Genomic DNA, 21,635 nt, shown 5'->3' with positions numbered 1-21,635 from the left:
ACAATGGGAATCCACAAGATAAGCCAGAGATTATTACATCTTTTGTTCTCCCTTCGTGCTACATGAAATAGAGCTTTAGCAATGAAGTCATCCTAGCCATAACTTCCACTAAATACATGGCCATGAAAAGGAGACTTAAAACAGTTTTATTGATAGATACAAGGCTCCTCACACAGAAATGTATTTCTGGACACATTATTACAAGTGGCAGCAGCAGTCTATTCATCTGCTTTTTGGTATACTGGGATTCAGGGCTGGCCTTAAAAATGGGTGCATTGCCTTATAAATTACACAGCATGTCGAAGTGTGCTCGTGACATGCTGCCAAATTTATAGTCTGTTGATGGCTGTCCCCTAAATTAGATCCCCTCTTCTGCCTGGTGGTAGAGGCTCAGCAAAAAAAGGAAGGATGGACACAGCAAAAGCTGACAGGAGACATTAGGACAGAGGAAACACAAACACAGGTGAAAGGCAGGAGATTAGCAGCAAACCCAGCTGCCTCTGTTGTGCTTTTCTGTCAAGTGTCATGAGAGAAAGGACGTTGTGGAAGGGATCCATCCTGACTTGTGTTCGATTAGATGTGTTTTCTGTCAACACTGGCCCTCCACAAAGCTGCTCACCCTGTCCACTTAGGCCAAGCCTCAGCAGCTGCCATATCCATGTCCTGCTGGAAGAAGAGGGAGAAGTAATCCATGGCAGAGACCTGAAACAGCAAAGCAGAAAAGCCTCAGGCTGACTTTTTACCATCCCTGCTGCTCTGGGTGCTGAGAGGCTCTGCTCTCTGACCCCACACTGGTACAAATCAGCACCATCTCTGTGACATTGATAGAGCTGTATCACTCCAGGGCCACAAATAAGTCCCCTGGTGTTTCCACTTCAGGATATATTTCCCATTGTGATTTCTAAATGTATGGAGAGGCAACTGGGGACATAGGACACACACTGGCAGGCACCATTCCTCTGCATTTAAGCACTTTGAGGGCCTGTTCCTCCCTCTGAAAATAAAATAAAATAAGCAAAAGAGTTTGCAACTCCTGCAGCAAGCAGTGCTGCATGTGGTTACTTTTAATGAAAATGTCAAGTATCAGTTTTTGCCCAAAAGTGATCTGAACTAAAAACCTCTTTTCTGAGTCAAGCTGGGCAAGACTTAGTGTGTGCACTTCTTCCATCACAAATTATTACCTGAAATCAGCAAGATAAAGTAGATACCTGATGTGCACTCTTCTGTCTCCCAGAGCTAGAGAAAAAAAAAAAAAAAAGAAAAATTTTGCTTCATTTTGTTGTTAGCCTGAAAAAAAAACCACACCAACCCCCTGGAAACCACTGAAAACAGGTACAGCTTTCCACTTGCCAGCCCTGCCTCGGTGAGTGGCCCACAAGGTCAGTAATAAACCTCTGGTGTTTGCTGCTGCTGTTGCAGCTCTAATCCATCTGCTGAGTCCTTGAAATGACTCCCATTTCTCTGGGCTCCAGAGGTCCATTTTTCCTCATTTGCTGATGGGTGTGCTCCCCATCACCCCAATAATCCCCTCCAGTCCCTCTCAGCACAGTTAGCCTCAACTGCCCATTGCAGCATCTTGAATGAAACCCTAATTCTTGCTGGAAGAGTCCAAGTAGCTTCAATAGTTTGTTCAAAAGAGACTATTAATTTATAATTATTTTTCCAAACATATCCAAGTAGATCTGCATTTTGCTTTATGAAAAACAAAACCCAAAACAAACAAAAAACCCAACAACACAGGCAGAGGCGTTTCACCCTTCTAAAGACACATTGAGGGTTAAAACTCCTTCACCTCAGTGGAAAGACAAGCCTGGTCTGGGTAAATTGCAAATTAGCAGGAGACTTGAACCCTAAAATCAAAAATTCACCTCCACTGTCAGAATAACAGACTGGTGTAGGGCCAGAAGAGTCAACTGAGCAGGTTTTGATATTTTATAAGGCATTATCAGCAAACTACTCCAAATAGAAGAAGCAGGTCCTGCCCATATCCTGGGAGGATGAAGAGAGCCCCCCTAGGAGAGCTCACATACTTGACACAGGATGAGAAACATTATCTGGAACTCCACAGGATAACAACAACGTGGTTACATTCAGTGACCACATAACATAGGATCAGAGAATATTTTAGGTTGGAATGGACCTTCAAGATCCTCAAGTCCAACCCTAAACTTAATGATTCCAAGTTCAGCACTATGCCATGTCTTCAAGCACTGCATTCTGCTGCTTTTTAAATACCTCCAGTGATGTTTTCCTGACAGGGCAGCCTGTTCAAGTGCTTGACAACCCTTTTTAGAAAGGAAATTTTAACATAATATCCCATCCTAACCTCCACTAGTTCAGCTTGAGGAGGTTTCCTCTCATCCTGACACTTGTTACCTGAGAGAAGAGTCTGATCCTCACCTCACTGCAACCTCCTCTCAAAGGAGAGGGTGATAAGAAACTTCCTTTTCTCCAGGCTAAATAACCCCAACTCGCTCAGCAGCTCCTCATAAGACTCATTCTAGCACCTCAATGTCTGCCTTGTCCCGAGGGGCAAAATCAAAACTATCTCTTAGCAACACAAATATAAATATAAATATAAATATAAATATAAATATAAATATAAATATAAATATTTTTAGAAATATATAAATATATAATACATAAATATATTAAATATATAAATATATTTACTTACAAGTGTGTATATATATACACACTTACAATATATACTTTCATATATTTATATATTTGTATTATATAAATATATTTATATATATATATATATATATATATTTAATATAGATACTTACGTATGTATACACTTACAAGTATATATATACTTTTGTGTTTTTTTAACCAGCATCTGTGCTGCTGCACATCTGTGAAGCTCGGTTGTGACAGATGCAAAATATTTGTGTGCATTTTTTATGAGTGAAGGGCAGGGGATTGTCACCTTCAAAGCCCATGGTGGTAAGAGAATGTTTAAACACGGCGACATGAAAGGGAGGATTGATCAGCACATTTATGGACTCACCAGTAGGTCCATCATTCACCCAAGAAAGTGTCACTGGTGTCACTCCTTGCAGGCTGGAGGAGCCAATTGATGCAGCTGCAGCTGAACTCGGTATTTTTGCTGGCAAAAGAACCTGAGGTGGTGTTGAACTAGAATCCAGAGGAGTTGCAGGTGGTCTGAGGGGAGATGCAGCAGGAGACGAGGTTCACTCCAGGAGCACAAAGCAGTCTCAGAATGGAGAGACACTGTGGGTCTGGGGAAAGGCAAAATCTGGGAAAACTCTAGCAACGGCTGACCTGGAGGATCAGGAGGTGAACAGCTGGAATACCAACACTGCAACTTAGTGATCTCTCATTTAAAGACATCATCCATTCTTTATCCACAGCCTGAACCAGATACTTCAGGTTTGCATTCACCTTTTCACAATATTTGCTTCCAACTCCTCTCTGTTCTACCATCCCATGTTCTCTTTTTTCCCTTTAAGAGCATTTGGGGAAGTGAAAAGTTCACATACCAAATTGAACCCCAGTGATTCTCTGGATAGGTATGGATCGCCTAGTTTCAGAAGATCCTTCTCCCAAATGCTTTGTTTTGCACTTCCTGGTAGAGAATTTTACATAATCTCAATATATGAAAGTAATGGTTCTTGTAACTGAAAATTTGGACACTTCAGCTTTTATCCTGTTTTGCAAACCTGACCTTAATATAAAGGACAATTTCTTAGAACAGGTCACTGTGGTACCCTATTAAATTTTGCCCTCTTGTAAAAAATTATTTATTTGCAATCTTTGTCTCTTCATACATGCTGTCAGGATCTCTCTTCTCTCGTTTGGTGACTATTTTCATTACAATCTCTGAATATTAAACCACCAGAAACTGAGACTCCTAATGCCTGTCAAGTTTTTTTTGTACATCTGCCTGTCTTTTGGTCTTATCAAGGCACCAATATTAGGAATAAAGATTTTAGGAATCCTCCTAGAGCACCAAAGCATCAGAGCAGGATCTGTTTTTCTTTTCTAGAGTCTTTTCCTAGTGCTTAGTCTGAGCTCTGCAAGAGTGGAGTCACTTTTTATTTATTATTATTATTATTATTATTATTATTATTACTACTATTATTTCTTATTTAAAAATATTTTTTTTTAATTTAGAAACAAAGCACATCATTATTGCTGTATTTTACTATGAGTTACTACAATTACTTTAGATGAGTAATGGAGAACTTGATCATCACCACAAGGAGCTGAGTAGAAACTCTTGTAAAGAACTCTGTGTCTAAAGGCTCAGCATCATCTTCCTAAATCTGAAAACACCTGAAAAACAGCATAACTGCATGTTCAAGTAATTTTTAATTCACCAAGAGCAAGCTGGGGAGTTGCTTTGTGGGGATCTGTTTATGTTAAATGCATTATATGTACACTGGTAATTCTCAACATATTTTTACTGCACTGAAAAACAATGGCAACTTGTAAACTCCCCTGCCTGTAGCAGGAAAACCATAAAGCCTTTTAGATAAAGAACTTTTTCTTTTCTTTTTTTACCTAGTACCACACAAAAAATTGCATTCAATAGTTGAGCTTAGCAATGCTGCAGGAGGACATGTTAAGAGAAGTTTTTTTATTCACAAAACACTAATGCTACACACAGGAAATAATTATATATAGCAAAGGGAGGAATGTGCAAATTTACCAAATGTTTATTATTTTGAATGTATGTTTGCAATCATAAATCACTCCTCACCTAAGAAATTGAGTTTTAAGCCCTAATTTTCCTTAACTACAGCACTACCTGTGGTACAGGCAACAAAAATCTGACAGCAACCACACAAAAACTTATTATACTTGATTTACACTTCTTTTCCCCATCAAAATAATCTTCCTGCTCATACCATTGGATCAGTTAGTGTAGAAAGCAATACTAGAGCTGTTTGGATAAAACTTGGGGATATTTATATATATATTTATAAAGAGGAAATATTATATCATGGGTTGAAAATAATAAGGGTACAGATAGACATTTCATGGCCAACTTGACGTCTATTTTTTAATGAATTTTTGAAATTTATTGTGTTTCTTAATTATCCTATCTGTCTTCTGAAAAAACAGACTTTACCATGCAACGAACCTATCTTGGGAGACAGAGGGAAAATAAAGTACAAAAAAATTATCAGTGAAAATGAATTTTCAAAAAACTCACCTTTTCTACCCCAGCTTCCCAGAAGCCACAATGAATCACATCCAGTTGTGTTTCCTACAGGTAAATTTCCACAGAACCAATGTATTATTTAACATCATAAGTAAGAGGATAAAATTGGGGGATCATTTTGTTACAAAGTTCTCTGTGTTACTCCTGAGTCACAATTCCTAGTTTTATGATTTTTGTATGTAGAGCTTATTCCTAAAATACTAGGTTTTTTTAAAAAAAGTAGAGCCCAGCTTTGGCAAATTACTGAATACCTTTTCCATATTCAGCTGATGCACAACAGAACATTTCTGTAGCAAATCCTTGGAAAAAAAAGGGCAATAAAAATGCATTACAGCTCAAGCAGAGATTTACAAGTGGATAAATTGCAATCAGCTTTTAAAAGGGAAAAAGAAGTAACTGAAACACTACAAACCTCACATGAACAGAGTTTATAAATTTAAGAATTATACATGAGGCAAATAAAAGTCCCTATAAATTCTCCATACATTAAGGAAGTATTCACATGAAGGAGGTCATTCCTGGTAAGACACCACAAGGAGTGGAGCATTGGAGAGGTCAAGGCCAGAACTGATTTCTGGTAGGAACTCACAACTATTAAAAATTCCATATTTAGTTTAGAAGAATAAAGCCTCATCCAGACAATGTCCAGGGAATGTTTTTTGCATATTTTTCATGCAAGTTGATGTCGGTAAACTAATTTGAAGCCTGTGAAACCTTATCATCACTTAATAGCTTTTACACAAAATAACAGAGGGTGTTTTTTTTTTAGCTACCACCCCTTCTAAAGTGGAAGAGAAAAACTTCTGTGCAGCTGTAAGACAGTCCCCATATGTTTGAGATGCTCCAGAAATGCAGCACTCACTGGTGTCATTATTCACAGGGAGAGAGGGGGCCTTGGTGACAACACGCTTGACAGCTGGCTGAGTTGTTAACTGCAATAAAATTATTTGGAACAGAGAGGCCTGATGTTTTTATTGAGCTGGTTCATACAAAACCATTACTGCAGAAGAGCTTTGAGAATCGCTGCTTTTTTTTTTTTTTTTTTTTTTTTTTTTTTTTTTTTTTTTTTTTTTTTTTGCCAAGCTATGACACTCTTGAACATGGCAACATTGAAATACAGAACAAGGAAGAGTATCTGTTCTTGAATGAAAGCATTTATGAGTATGAATGAGAATATATATGTGTTTGCATGTATATACATACACATGTTCTGCATATGCAGACAAACACACTGAATTATTTTCACATGGAGCTGCCAGCTGCAGCTCCAAAATCCTGAGTATCAGTTCAAGACTGAGCAGGGTTCCTGACACAGAACTCAAGTGAAATGCCCCAAAAGAGGCCACACCCTCTCTAGTTCACACAGAAGGCCCCAACCACTCCCTCAGCTGCCCACACGGGAACAGAAGTATTGAAAAACCTAGAAAGTCAGATATGCAAAAATAGAGAATGGAGAATTCAGAGACTGAAGGGTCTTTTTCCTTAAATGTTGGAATTCTGAGTGAGAGAGCATTCCCCAGGCTGCACCAGGATCACCTCCCTTCTTGCTGAGCAATGTAATGACATGAGAAGCCTGATGCAGAGAGGAAGATGAATTCATGAAGTGCCAAAATACATATTCCATCATGCACTAAAAAATGCACATGCTTTTGGACATAAGCCATACCATGTTATGCAAGATATTTAACTTTTCTCATGGGAAAAGCAGATCTCTCTTCTCTCCCAAAACGGTTTTGTTTTGTTCATTTTAAAAAAGGAAGTGCTAGCCAATATCTCCGTTAAAGATAAAAATGATTAAAAGCACTTTTTGCCATTTATACATATGAATGGTGTTTCATTTTTAAAACTCTTCATGAGTTTGCATCCTTCAGATTCCATGTCCAAATCTATTACAAAAAGTCAACCAGAGGCCCTTATAGCTAAACTCTAATTCTTCAACACTGGTTGCTATTCAAGTCTCCCTAATAATGTCTTCATTAAAATAAGAAATGTCTAATTAAAAAAAAAAGGTGGAGGAAAACCTCTTGTTTTCTGTTTTGTTTTCATTAAGGTCCACGTAAAAGTAATTTTAAAATAAAATTAAGTTTAAAAAAAGGAGAGTAATTTGGGAAGTCTCCAGACACTAATATTAAATCTTCTCTTCATTAAAGTCAGCAGATCCTCTAAGGAATTTTTTAATGTACAGAAATTATATTTATCAGAGGTTGTTTGATAAAATAACACAACAAGCTCACGTTAACCAGTGAAAGAAAATCAAGCTGACCACTCTCACTACTCAAAGCAAGCTGGAATATGCTGAGAAACTCCCTTCTCTAAAAATGAGCCCACAGGTCTTTTCATGTCTGCAAAGATGCATTTTTAAAAATTATATCTAGATAAAAAACTACATAATTGGAGGCATCTGAGCTACTTCTTGTTGTGTTACTTTTCTCCTAAATATTGGCTGCAAAATATTTCATAAGCAGTCAGAAAAAAAATAAAAATAGCTGTGTCGAATTTAATATTAAGGAACATGTTCATAACGATTATTTTCTTCATAAAAGTTGGCATGCCTGTTTTAACTGACTCTTCTCTGTTTTTCAATATTTTCTTGCTTCTGCCTACATCTGCAACAAATTTGGCACATAATGTTCACAGCTTTGTATAAGGCTCGGGTGCCTTGTATTCACACTGATGGAGTATATGATTGTGTACAGATGCTTGTTTTCCTTTTCCAACTAATTTCTCCTTCCCTATCCAGACTACTTCTGGCAGTGTTTAAAGTAGAAGAGGGGCTAAGAGGTGAAGCAAACTAAAAAGGGCGGGTCTTGGGAAGAATTACATGGCGTGTATGCGAAATGAACATTTGCAAAGGCAGCAATTTGCTGTTCAAAAAGAAATTAAACCTCCCAGAACTATTTACACACCCAGGGAGAGTCTGTAGGATTCAGTCACCTGAGCAGCTGACAGAGCTTGGATTTCACCATGTCCTAATGCAGGGCACTTCAGCTCACCCTGTTAATAAATAATTTTAATTTTGACTGCACATTCATTTTGCAGATGGGAGAAAGAATTGATGAAATTCAGATGAGCACGTACAGCAGGACAGAGCACCAGTCACACCAGCTGCTGGATGGGTTTGGGGCAGGAAGCAGCCAAAATCCCAACCCTGGCAGCATCCCTCTGTCACACCTCTGTGTCACATGATAACTTGTGGAAATGCTGAAAGAATGAATAATGTTATGAGTTTGGATTTAATGCCAGAGAGTTTATGCTAGCAGGCAATGTTGGAGAGCAGGGTGCTGAGAGCTCTGTGATGTTTTCAGCATTGCAACAACTTGTCTCAGCCCTCCACGAAAGAGGCACAAATTTTTCCACTCATCACTTTGGTTAGAACAAGGCCCTGAACAGAGAAAAGGCGAAATCCCAGAACTGCAATTCTGTTTCTGAGTCCTACCCAATCTGGAGGCTTAGATTAATCACTCAAGCTCAGATTTCCACAGCCTCACTGTTCTGGGGTGCCCTGAATTTTAACGGATTAGACCATGTGAGGATTGCCAGAACTTCAGAAGTTCCTGATGCTCTTAAAACTAAAGACTGAACTAAACGCAGTCCAAAGCAAAACCCAAGTGAATGAACACCAGGCCAGCCCCACAAATCAGGATTTTACAATACTGTCTGGATGTTTCCCATCTGCAAAAATGACAGCAAAATCCTATTCCAAGGCAAGATTACCACCAGATATTTACTCAGACTATAGATGAAGGAGATTACCTTCAAACTTTTATGAAATTAGTTGTCCTGAGGAGAGAGTGAGATTGTGAGATGCCCAGTTTGCTATTTCACAAACCTCCTTGCTTTCAGAATAATTTTCCTGCTTGCATTCTCAATTTAGCTCTGTAGAGCTTTCATGGAAAGCTGCTGCTACCTTAGCATAAGCATGGAAAAAATTATCAGCACTATATTTTTACTGCCCTTTTTTTTTTTTTTTGAAATGTACACAAACTACACATCTGGCTGAAGCTTTCATTTCAATTATAAGGTCCCCACAGCTTCCTGTAAAGAGAACAAAATTCTTATTCAGGCCAGAACTTGTCCAGCAGAGTTCAAACTCTAAAAAACAATTCTAGCCAAGGTCAAGGAATACAAAGTGAGTCTATGAAGGCAGGTTGCAAGGAAGTCAGTAGATCTGAAGGTGATGGATGACATCTATAGGTACCTGTCCTCTGGTTACTCTTGGAAGAACAAGTTTATATCACAGTTGTCAAAGATGAAGCCTTAGTTTAAGGAGTTCATGCTAATCAGGCTGTGACTGACATTCTCCTTGGGTCTCCTTCCAGAAAAACTCCACATGAATCCGAGGCACCGAGGAATCTCAAATGAGGAGAAATTTGTTTGGCGATTTTCACTGACATTTGTTCTATAACAGCTAATTTGGTGCTGATCGTTTTACATCGGCAGCTCACCCCATTGCCACAGGCCTGTTTAGACTTTGCCACTGTTTCCACAGAGAATCAGACACTCACAGGAGCCCACAGATCTCTTTGGGAGCTCTCAGGTCTCTCTGGTGTCATTTCCTGAATCACCAGATCCCTACTCCCTGATTTTCCCCATTCACAGTCTTTTTCTGAAATCTGGATCTGCTCTGCAGATGAACACAGGTTGATGTGGAGTCTTGTGGTACATGGAGCACAAAGAAAATGTCCTCACATCTCCCCTGCCCTACAGATATGGACAGGTTTGGCTGCTTTGGGCTCCTTCCCAGCTTTTGGAATCATGAGGTGGTTTTCCAAGACCTAATGCTCCAACTGACTCTATTTCTGCAGCTCCTAGATGTTGTAGGAAGCCTTGAATCCAACTTCTTCTGCTGCTCTGATTTAATCCAGATAATATTTTCACTCACTTATGAGTTGGAATTGCTTAAAGTTTTGTTTTCAGAGAGAGGGGTTTGTGGGTTTTTTTCCTTCTTGTTTTAAATACAGGCTGGGTCATCAAAATACCCCCACACTCTCACTGAATGAAATTACTTCTGATTTAGGAAGAAGTGAACACACACAAGGAAATACACACATCTGGAAAATACAGGAAATGCAATTCAAGTGCTCTGAGTAGGTGGTTCAAGTTACTTTTCCCAGGTAATTATTCTCTTGCTCCGCTTTTACTCAGAGACATTTGCTAACTGCAGCTTCAATGTCAAGCACTTCATAGACTTAGAACAGAAACAGAAGACTTTTCAGCCTGTAAAAATTGCAAACCTTCAATTTGCTCTGTATGCTAAGAAAAGATCTCTGCTTTCATTACAAGGGAAGGCAACTTCTACCTGGTTTGCCTGAAAACAAATTTATGTCTTCTGGTGCTGTGAGTTACACGGAGCCCAATTTGAACAATCTGTCTCCTAAGAGTTTTCAACCTGACAACTTCTCACAGCATTTTCATTGTCTTTGAATTTCTATATCCTCAAGAAATTTACCTAATCCATTACAAATTTCAGTTGGAATAGCTACGCTGCTGCAGAGAGAGTGGGTACCTGTGCATACCTTTGGCAATTTGCAGTGTAAATTGCCATTTTTCAGTAAATGCAAGTCCATTTTCGTACCACTGAAAATATCTGCAGTCAGATTTTCAGCCTCTCCATTTCCTGAAATAATGTGGATTAGTGGTATCTCACCCTACAGAGCACCCAACTCCCAAGCCATGCATCAGGAAGAATCATGTTTGCTTTAAGCTTGAGTTAAATATTTCAGTCCACTCTTAAAAATGTCAAGTAATTAGAAAGTAATCCCAGAAATCAATCTGCATTTGAAAATAATTCAACAGCTGAGGTGTGGCACAGGCAAAATTTTGTACCATGAAGCTTTGTTCTGCATTGTGATTTGAACCCTCAGCCTCAAACATATCCTAGAGCTGGGTTGTGTGAATCTAAACAAAGGCCCTGCAAAGGAAGCTTGTCCTTGTTAAGGATGCCTGTCAGGCTTTGTTACAGTCACAATTCCTGAGATATGATGATAACTCGGGTGAATTTTTGCCTTTGCTGATTCATCTCGGCCCAAGCACCAACAGAAAACTAGATCCTCCATCCCATTTTGTTTCCTCACAAATGGATCCCTAAATCTTGTCTTACAGCCTTCTCTTCCCAAAGGCAGGGATCTCTTTCTCCTTTTCAGTAGTCTGGGGATAGAACCCTCATTCCTTTGCTGTTTGCAGGGAGTTGGCTCAGAAATTAGGCTGGAATTTGGCATTGTTCTGTTTCCCCTCTGGGACCAAGCTGAATTGAGTTCCCATGCTTCTGCTGGGAAGAGAGAAATCAATAAGGGATTTTCTCTCAGTGCCCCAGATAAACATCAGACAGGGACTCCCAGTCTCAGCATCTGGCCTTTCCAAAAGGAGCCAGCCATAAGGTCAAAAATCCTAAATCATCACTCTCAGCAGTGCCTTCCCTGAGTGCCAGCCATGCTCACAAGTTTCACAAGCAAAGGGAAGAGACAGGATAAGGATCCACCACAGCCTCAAACCCCCATTCATCCTGAAGCCCCAGTTTCTCATTTTTGTTGGCTTCTTGGTTTCTCAATTTGAACTCTCTTCAATCACAACAAACAATGTGATCCTAAATTATTCAGTAGCAAGAATGAAGCTGCCTGAAAATAACAACATACCTGCAACTTCTTTCACATCTTGTCTTAAAACCATCATCTCTATTCGCAATAGCTGTATTTCAGGAGTTTTTCTCTCTTTTTTTTGGTGGCTTCCTGAAGTTGTCATTGATTAGAATTCAAAGCCTAAACCAATGGTGAAGAACTCTTAGGATGTCATAGGAATGGATTTTCTCTAAGTAATTTTTTTAGGAGCTCACAGAACCCCAACAGCTCAACATCTGCTGGTCCTGCAGCTCCACAAAGGAAGTACCACCCTTACGCCAACAAAAATATCACTGCTGAATCAAATATCTGATTTAATTCACTCCACCAAGAAACAGCAGAGCTCTGCATCTAAAACTATTTTCTTATGTGACCAGGAGATCCTCAATATATTTCATGGACATTTCACTCACCAGAATATTCACAGGCAGATCAATTTTTAACTCACGACTTCCTGAAAGGTTTCAGGAAAATGGAGAAAACTGTGATTGGTATTTGCTTTAGCATTCATAAATGACAGAACACACCTAATCTTCATTCCTAATATTTGGGAAATACCTTTGCAGATTCAGCCTGGATCTATGCATTGGAAGCTTTGTATTGAAAATCCTGCATTTCTTGCTATTTTAACACTGATCTTGATTGTATATAAATGCAAACATTAAAAAAAGAGAATACCGAAAAATAAATGCAGAAGGGTAATAACTTCTAAAAATAAATTATTAAAATTGCATTACCTTCGTCAAAATCAAATCTTACTGAATGTCTGTAAAAATAGCTGTGTTTAAAGCTGACTGTAAGATATTGCTGAATGCAGAGCTGTTTTACTAAAGACTCAATTTGATCCAGTTCATGGTCATACAGAGGCCAACACTCAAAACCCCACTCACTTCACAGGGACTAGAACTCACTTTGTTAAAATGTCCATGTGATCCCTTAAACTTTTTATACAAATATTTTTCCAGAAATTCCTTTTAACATTCAGCAGCAAGTGCCATAAGTCGAGTAAAAAAGCAATTAACTAGAAATTTAAGACTAATTTTTAATTTTTTTTAAATTTTATTTTACCTTTTCAGTGAAGGTAAGATGCCAGATTCATTTTTTTCTGTCTTTCAACTCTGCTCGCTGTACACTTGCACATTTTTCTTTTGATTTTGCTAACATCTGGAAACGAGCTGCAGGAGGCTGTTCTCCCCACATGAAGCAGCAGAAATTTCTTTCCTGGCCAAAGAATCCCCAGCCACTGCTGGTGGCACTTCAGAATCTGCTGCTCAGCCTGTGCATCTCCACAGGCAAGAACTGACTGATGTCACCCTGGGAGAGCTGCACTTGTTGATGCCTTGGGAAGGCTGACCTGGAACTGAGACTGGACAGAGCTAGAGAATAAAGCAGGTATTTATTGAAAGGCCTCCAGGATACACCTTGGGCAGGACAGGGCCTGACCAGGGCTACACCCAAGGTGGACCCAAAATGGTCACAAAATGGCTGAGCAGTCAGGAGATCTTACATTTTTGTAAGTTTTGTTCCATTTGCATATTGGGGTTTAATTGTCCAATTCCAGCTTCAGGCTGTGAGGTCTCATCCTTCTTGTTCCTCCCTTCAGCCACCCTTGTTTGTGCTGTTGGGCTGAAAGTTGTCCTTGGTCTCCAGCAGGAAAAGGATTTGTTTTGTCTCCCTGTTCTGTGAAGAGCTGACTGACACTGAATGTGAGGCTCAGAACGGCACCCCTGGGCAGCACAGAATCTGAAAAACATGAAAGCTCAAATTTAGGGCATCATTGTCATGCAGCAGCTCCTTATTCCCACCATGACCTGCAGTCAGCCCTGTCCCCATCCCACCAGGTGTGTTTGCCCGTCAACAACAAACTCGAGCTGGACTTTTCCCAGCCCAGCTTTTCATCAGCTGTCCCAGCCTCCCTTCAATTCCAGCTGCACCAGTAGTGGCCATGAAAAAAATGTCACTTTGTGCTCCCTGGCTCTCTGCCAAGGATAACTGCTGCTTTCTACCCTCAGTGCAGATGATATTAAAGGTGCACTCTCTCATGACTCCTCTGAAAGCAATCCCTGCTGGAAAGCCCCAGTTTCCTCAGAGCTGCCAACAACCCACAATGGGAGGCACGCTGAGAGAGGGAATACACAAAAATGAAGGGGCGGCCACTGCCAGCAATTAAAACACCCCAGGCTGGGCATGGCTGGCAGGCCAAAATAAAGGCTGGCAGGCCAAAACAAAGGCTGGCTGCCACGGTCAGGCCTGGAAAGTGCCATCCCAGAGCACTGCGTGTTTCCCTCTGTGGTTCATCTTCTGAATGGAAACCACTGTGTCTCCATCTCTCATTTTAAGAATGGGAGAAAATTGCCCCTTCCATGGCAGACCTACTGATCTAATTGCCATTTATAAGAGAGCCAAAAGACAGCCACTGATGCAGCATTAAGACATCCTGAATGTGCTCCTTCCCATAGCCAGTGGAAAGAACAACAGAAACAAAAAGTGCCAGCGAGATCATTTAATTTGCATCCCTGCTTATTGACATTTCCATAGCAACTTCATTAGGAAGTCGTTCATTTTCATTCTCCTGCTTGTTTTGTTCACAAATTCCTGCTCAGTCCTCTTTACAGTGGTGGCAATTTGCAGGAAAGGGGTTTTTTTGGTACAAGTCAAAGAAGTCACTCAGGAACAGACTGACAAGGTCTGGGGATCTACACTTTTCACTAAAAAAAAAATGTAGAAAATAAGGAACGTGTTTGGTTTACCTTGAGGGAGTATTATGCAGATCATGATTCATGGAGGCATTTAAACACATGCTTCACTCCATCCAAGGCAGGGCTTTAACTCACTTGACTTTTACCTGAATAGGCATCAATGTGAGCCAAAAAACATTCTTGAATCAGGGCCTTAAAACATCTGTCAATCATCACTTACTCTACAGGTCTATGAAGTATTAATGCACCGAGGCCAACACAATAAATAAATGAAGCCAATAATGTACAAACTGTTACGGGCAACTAAAGTAACTCAAAACATATGGGTTTCCTCATGATCATAAAGTCACTCTTGGTTTTTGTGTAGTGAATATACATCAAGGCCTTTCCTCTCTCCTGTTATTTGAGTATCTTGGTAATCATCCCACCTGAAAACGTCGCATAAAATCCATAAGCCTCTTTAAGCCCCTTGGGCTAAAGTCAACATTTGATCTTGGAAAGGAAACCTAAATCATCTTCTCTGGAAAGTCTTTCACTTGGATTTATAAAATTATTTTTTTTTCATCATTGTTCCAGAGACCTCAACAGGTATAATGGAATCACTGAAAATTTCTTATAAAGAAGAAATCATAAGGACAGCCCTGCAGAGAAATAAACAGCAATGCAACTAATGCAGTTTCTCTCTTTGAATTTCTCCTACAATCTAAGGTGAGGAAACCCAAATTCTTTCCCCAAATTATTTAGCTGGGAACAGACTCAAATTAACAGATGGCAAAAGCCGATCTCATTGCAGGATGAAACAGATAGAAGCACAAGTCCAGTATGTGAAGGATAAGGAGAAAACACAAATGAAGATATTGAAATGCCCCAGCCAACCACCTGCTGCATGCAGCCCAAAGAAATAGATGTAGATATATATTTTATATATAAACCAACAGACACCTGATTTTTTTAGCAAAGTCCCATAGGTCCCATTTTAAGTCTGTCTGGCGCATTTGAATATAGGTTCTCAAATCAGCTGAAAAGTAAATGTAAGACATTTATTGATCTAACACAGCATAAGGATATAGGATATTGTGACAATTGTTGCTTTTGAGATATGCAATCAAGTAAAAAAAAAAAGTATTCAGGTGACTGTTATAAATGTGGTGTTTTGTACTTACCTATTTTTCCACACCTGGTGCTTTCTCAAGTACAGCACTTAAACAGGATGAGTTCTTAACCTAAAGCACCACAGAACTGTAAATCAAAGACTTCTGAGGAGTTGTAGTGAGATTTCTCCTGAATCAGAGATGACTCCAAATTGAACGATCCAGATCCAAACCCAAACAACCTATTCCCACTAAATAAAATCTGTCTACTTATGCACAGCCATTTAATTCCTCTTTCCTTTAGGTGCCGCTCCTACGAGACAACCTTAGGAAAAGAGATTTCTCCCACTCTTAAGATGCACAGCACATGTTGCTTTGTACTGAATGTGTGAACATGGCACCGCTGAGCCCTTTCAAAGAGCACATGCTAACACCTGAGGATTTCTTGGAGCACAGTTTAACAGCTGACACACAGAAAACTCAGAAATACCATTCCAGCAGTGTTCTCCACCTCCTCCACTTTCTCTGAAATGCAACTGTTAAAAGATTGCTTTAATATCTCTGCTTTGATTTATTTACACTCTCCCATCCCTCATAACTGCCTTGTTATGATTCATTCTGGCTTCCCAACATTTCATCACTCACACCAGCTCAGGGTGCAGCTGTATTTCAAGCAGAGATTTGCACAGAGGGCACCAAATTTCTCAGCACCAGAATGGAGGATGTGTCCCACACGCACATTCCACCCGTGCTGCAAGGTCATCCTGAGCAGGGGGTTTGCTTCTCTAACAAAGAGGGGGAAGAAATTAAAAATCCAGGCTGCCCTGGGACAAGGCCACTTGTTTTCTCCACTGTGACAGAGTCTGACATTTATGTGATGTCAGTATAAACTGCGTGACATTATTCTGTGACACACCACGGCACGCAGCAAGAATTTATGTCCTCGTCTGACATAATCTATGGCCTTGGTGTTAAGATCAGAAAAATAGACACTGCTGGTCCTTGTTTGGATGTGATGCCTCTGGAGAAGGCATTTTCCTGCCTTGTATCACTTTTATCACTAATTATGACAGTTGCTGTTCAAAGGGCAACTTGCATTCAGAAAAATCATCACAATTGTATCTCTGATATCGTGCTTTGGTCATTATCAATGAATGAAAGCTGATCTTTCTGTGGAAATCATTACCCTGGAAGAACAAGGAGAAGACAAAAAGATCAAAGACCAAATGAAAATTGAAAAGAGTTAATTTTGTCTCCAAGGAAGTGAAGGTGCCAGCAGTGCAAGTGAATAAAGGCTTCCAAGAACAACATTTTATGCAGGTTTTAGAACTTTCTGTTGCGTGGTGGAAAAATTGCCAAACAAACAATTAAAAATCCACTTAGAATAAATAAAACTTTAGCTGTTATGAAATTAAAATTTCCTCATGAAAATTTTAAACCTTAATAAAGCTACATACTATAAAACCAGTAAGAAAATATTGGAGAAAAAAGGTACTATAGGAATATAAAACAATCTTCAAGCTCACTGATTTTAGCTATTCTCCTGCATAGATAAAAAGATCTTAGTTAAATTTTCTGCAAAATGTTTTGCTTTTCACAAGATTTTAATTTCCTAGTAGAAGGCACTTGAAATAAAAAAAAAAATTAAGCACTGCTTGGAATTTATAGGGTTTGACAAACAGTATTTGTCTTCTACTTTGGGTTTCTGTGTCATCAAGAGCCACCATAACACAGATGAGCAATAAAATAAACAGTGTTACTTCAGAATTGATCTTGGTTTTATAAAGATTTACAGATTGTTAGTAGTTTTCCAACAAATCCATCTTTCACAAAGAAGTTGGAAATGCTGAGACTTCTAAGAAGTGCCAGCTTGCTTTGAAAAATACATTTTGTGATCCTTAAAATTTAAAGGCTAATAAAATACAGATTCTGGGAGAGGAAGAGTAGGCAGGGAGCTTCTGCTCTCTCTAAGCATGGGTTATGGCAAAAAAGGTGTTGGGATGGGTCTTACGGAAGGGGGAAAGAGGGAAAAACAGAGCAGACAAACAATTGGGACAATGTTGGCTCAAAATCCTTGAGTGACAACCTGAAGGGATGTGGTGGCATTTCCCTGTGAGCCTGGTGCAGGATGGTGCCCTGCTGATCAGGATGTTCATTAACTAATTACTTTAAAAGTGTAAGAAAAATAATTAGTGAAGCCTATTGCAATTTAAAAGCAAAAAGAAAAAAAGGTAATGGCTAGGGAAAGAAAAGCTGCAACAAATTCTTTTCTGGTGATGACAATTTGCAACTAGAACAAATTGCTAAACTCTAGGAGCAGATTTTTTCATTGGTAGACATTTTCCCATTTGAATCTGATAATTTTTTAATTTGAAAATACTCTAATTCAAACAAGATTTGTTTAAGCCATAAGATACTTGATTTGTGAAACAACCAAACAAAACCAAGTAATGGCACCTTCTTAAATAGGTAAATTAGTTTTGGTTGGGTTTTTTGGGTTTTTTTGAACTTTACCTTTCCTTCTTCTTGGAGCTGGAGTTGGAGAACCCAGGCCCTGGCCCATGTGTTTTCCCCAGGAGCACACTGTACCAAAGATAAAACTCCAAAAATTCAATAATGCTGGGAAGAAAAGCTGAGTATTTATTTTTATTTTTCTGGCTCCTGCTCATATGTTCTCCACACTGAGGCAGTGCACTCCATAGCACAGTGATGAGGTGATGCTTTATGTCATCCTGAGTGACAAGAATTTCTGTCCTCCAGGTTGGACCTTTTGATCTCACCACAGTTCTGTGTAAACCTCAGGACTTCCTTCACACAGACAAAACCAGAAAAACAAAATAAACCTCGGACCCATCTCTATTTTGTTTCCAGTGAACTCTATCTGTTTAAAGAAGAGATGACTGTTTTCCCAGAAAATAATAAATATTCTGCTTGGAATTTATTTACTTTTTAGGTGATATTGACAGAGAGATTTTGCCCTTCAGCTGAAATTTCCATATGAAACATTGGAAAAATTAAAGAGTTCTTTACCTTAACCTTATTCCCACCTTGAAGTGAAGAAATGTGTCTGTAAAGACACATTCTTAGTAAAAATCTGAGATAAGTCCTGGAAAGGCACCAAAGTTACCCAAATACCCTGTCTTTAGATGTCTGTGCTTCTCAGACTCATCAAGCTGTTTCCTTCTGTATTTCCTGGCACGCCGAGGCAGAAATTAAATTGCCTCTCTTCCACTTGGAAAGTAAAAACCCACCAAGTTTTATTTTAATAGAAACCTTGTCCCTGCTCCGCCCAAACTTCAATGAGAAGCCCTGTGACACACGATCCAGCCGTGTTTAAACACAACAGGGCAGGATGGCCCATGCCAGACCCTGAACTCACCACTGAGCCTCCAAAAGGAACCTGATTCCCTTTGTCCCTGGGTGCCACGGAGAGCTGATGTCATGGAATGCCTCTGAGGAGGAGTAACACCATCAGCACTGTTTATTTAATTAGTAACGAGGGTAAAACCCTCCTAATGCAGCTCGATCAAGGGTCAGCTCTAGGGGTCTTGATCCGAGTATGGGCAGCCTTCAGTGGCTGAGGCTTAATAATAATCTCTAGACTTCAATTTCCTACTAATAAAGGGTAATATAATGTAGGGTAAGCCCTCTTATTTGTTCAGATCTTTTTAACCACTGAGGAGCTAATATGCAACAACTGAACAAACAGTGGCCACACAGGTTTCATTTTTAGAAGCACAGATGACCTCTGATGAAAGAAATGATCAGTCAAGCTCTGAGGCAGGGATGGAAAGCCAGCTAGAAAATGCATCCTTTTTTTTTTTTTTTTTTTTTTTTTTTTTTTTTTTTTTTTTTTGCTGTGCACCAAAAGTTGCTTTAAAATAATCATTTATGATATCAAGTGAAAGTGCCTGGAAATAACTGTGTAATTATTACTCTCCAAAAATATAATATTATGGCTTTCAATGAATTTGTGCTCTAGGTTCTGATGAGCATTGCAAGTGCATTTTACTAACTCCAGTCTGTAAAAATCCCTGCAGTTGTTACATTTCATTTGTGATGAAGTTGCTGAAGTCTGAGCATTGTCTCTGTACAATTTTAATACCACCAATGCTCACTGTGTTGTTTACTGTCGTGCAGACTATCCCAAATATCTGCTAAAGTCCAACCTGCCTCAGGAGACCCCTGCCTATGCAGCTCAAACACAGAAAATCTTTCCCACTACAGAAAAACATGACTAAAACATGACTTTGTCCTTTTGTTTTCAAATTCCAAAGTCTAGATACTACAGTAGCCTCCAGATGTCAGGGCCAATTTCAGCACAAATGCAAGACAGCACAGACATGCCCACTTGCTTGAGGGGGGAAATAATCCTCTTTAATCCAGGATTTTTAAGAATGTCTTCCATTTTTTATTTTTCTTCTTGAAATTGTGGGGATTTGTTTCCAGTAAGCCCCCAGGTGTCTGAGTTTAGTTTGCAGTTCTTTGCTCACCCCCCATTCTGGATTCTATCTGCCCACCTCTCCTCTTAATTTGGCAGCTTCTAATTTACCTGGGTGATTGCTCTGACAGCACCTCCTTCAGGCATGACCCTGAGTTCCCACTTCAGAATTTTAATCCACTGAGTCTTTTTTGTTGGGTGATCAATACTGAAAGTCAGATTTATGTCCCTCTGAATGTATTAGCTATGAAATAACCATTGCTATATTATCAGAAAAGAGGTGCAATAAAACCACTGCTATTATGTTTTTTATGCCTCTCTGACCAAAACTAATTTGAAAACTAAGTGATTAAAATCAAATATTGAAAATACTTGTAAATACGCTGTAGTATTTTATCTACACGATTCTTTTCACTTGTGTGTGGAAAGAAAGAGAAGCAAATTAAAGAATATGGTCTCCAGTGAACAGGAAATGTAAATCCCATTAATGCTTATAGGAATTACACCTGCACATTTAAAGGGCAGTATAGAAGACCTTTAAATTGATTACCTAACAAATGGCTATAAAATGAGAATAACTTTTTTTTCCAAGCACTACATGACTCTATTTCAAACTCCACATTTCATGGATTTTACAGCCCCGGAAGCAGAGTTTGTAAAGGTTATAAAATATGTGAACAATATAGAACAATGGGAAACAGCACAAAAGCTCAGTGTTTACCAAAATAATAATAAAAATAATCACTAAGCACTATGGTTAATTCAACATCAATAAAATAGGTGACAATATGGTTGTAATCACCAGGCAAGGGCAGTGTACTGGATAAAGAAGGAGGTTCTGGTGGTAGTAAAGTAACTTAAAAGCACTTACTTAAAAGGCCAAAGAAATTAAATAGCAGCAAGGCTCTGCAGCATCTCTGGGAAACCTGCACTGGGCCACTTTGAAAAGTCCAATATTGGTGTAAACAGCAAAAATCCTGCAGCATGTGAGAGAGACGGAGAAGGGCACAAAGAGGTGAAACAATATCAAATCTCTTATTTAACAAAAACATGATCTGAAGGAATCTGATCAAATTCAGTGACTCTGACCTCATGCTTAACTTTTCCCGCAAACATTCTCTAATGGTGCAGAATTCTCAGTATTTTATTCTCATCCTCCCCTTGCAGCAACATAAAAAAGATTATTTAGAGTATTGGCAGGAGCAAATGCCTCACCAATTCCTTCCAGAAATGTTTGATTCCAACAAATCCTGACAAAGTGAGAATTTAGATTATTTCAGATAAGGTTATTGGGAAGTGTTTGAGGGTATCTGCTCTTTTCAAACCTTCTGATTGCACAGCAGTTTGCTTTCTGTTCCTGCATTTCATAAAAGTTTTTGGTCATCAGCACCACCCTTCCCTCATCTCAACTCTCCTCTTCCACAGCTTCTATTCCTCCACGCCGTGGGTTTCTGCTCTTCATTCTGACTGGTTTCTACAAGGGCATTATCAATATATTTTTCTCTCATCTTCAGATTGAGACAATTTCTGGTAAGTGACCTGTAGTTGGACCTCCAGTCCCCCTCTGATGGGAAGCAGGAAACTTTTCCCAGA

General features: G+C 39.3%; 1 long non-coding RNA gene across 1 annotated transcript; it reads right to left on the bottom strand.

Moving 5' to 3' along the window:
- Positions 1-601: 601 nt before the first annotated feature.
- Positions 602-19,024, bottom strand: LOC310922017. The gene is made up of 3 exons (XR_014592269.1): positions 18,981-19,024; positions 1,182-1,236; positions 602-702 (listed from the first exon to the last, which is right to left on the bottom strand). It is a non-coding gene; the product is annotated as an uncharacterized lncRNA (long non-coding RNA).
- Between the last annotated feature and the right edge of the window lie 2,611 nt (positions 19,025-21,635).

Source organism: Zosterops lateralis (genome assembly GCF_965231275.1).
Source record: "Zosterops lateralis genome assembly, chromosome: 2".
NCBI classification, from domain to species: domain Eukaryota; kingdom Metazoa; phylum Chordata; class Aves; order Passeriformes; family Zosteropidae; genus Zosterops; species Zosterops lateralis.
The sequence above is the reverse complement of the archived record's forward strand: the minus strand, read 5'-3'. Positions and strand labels throughout refer to the sequence as shown.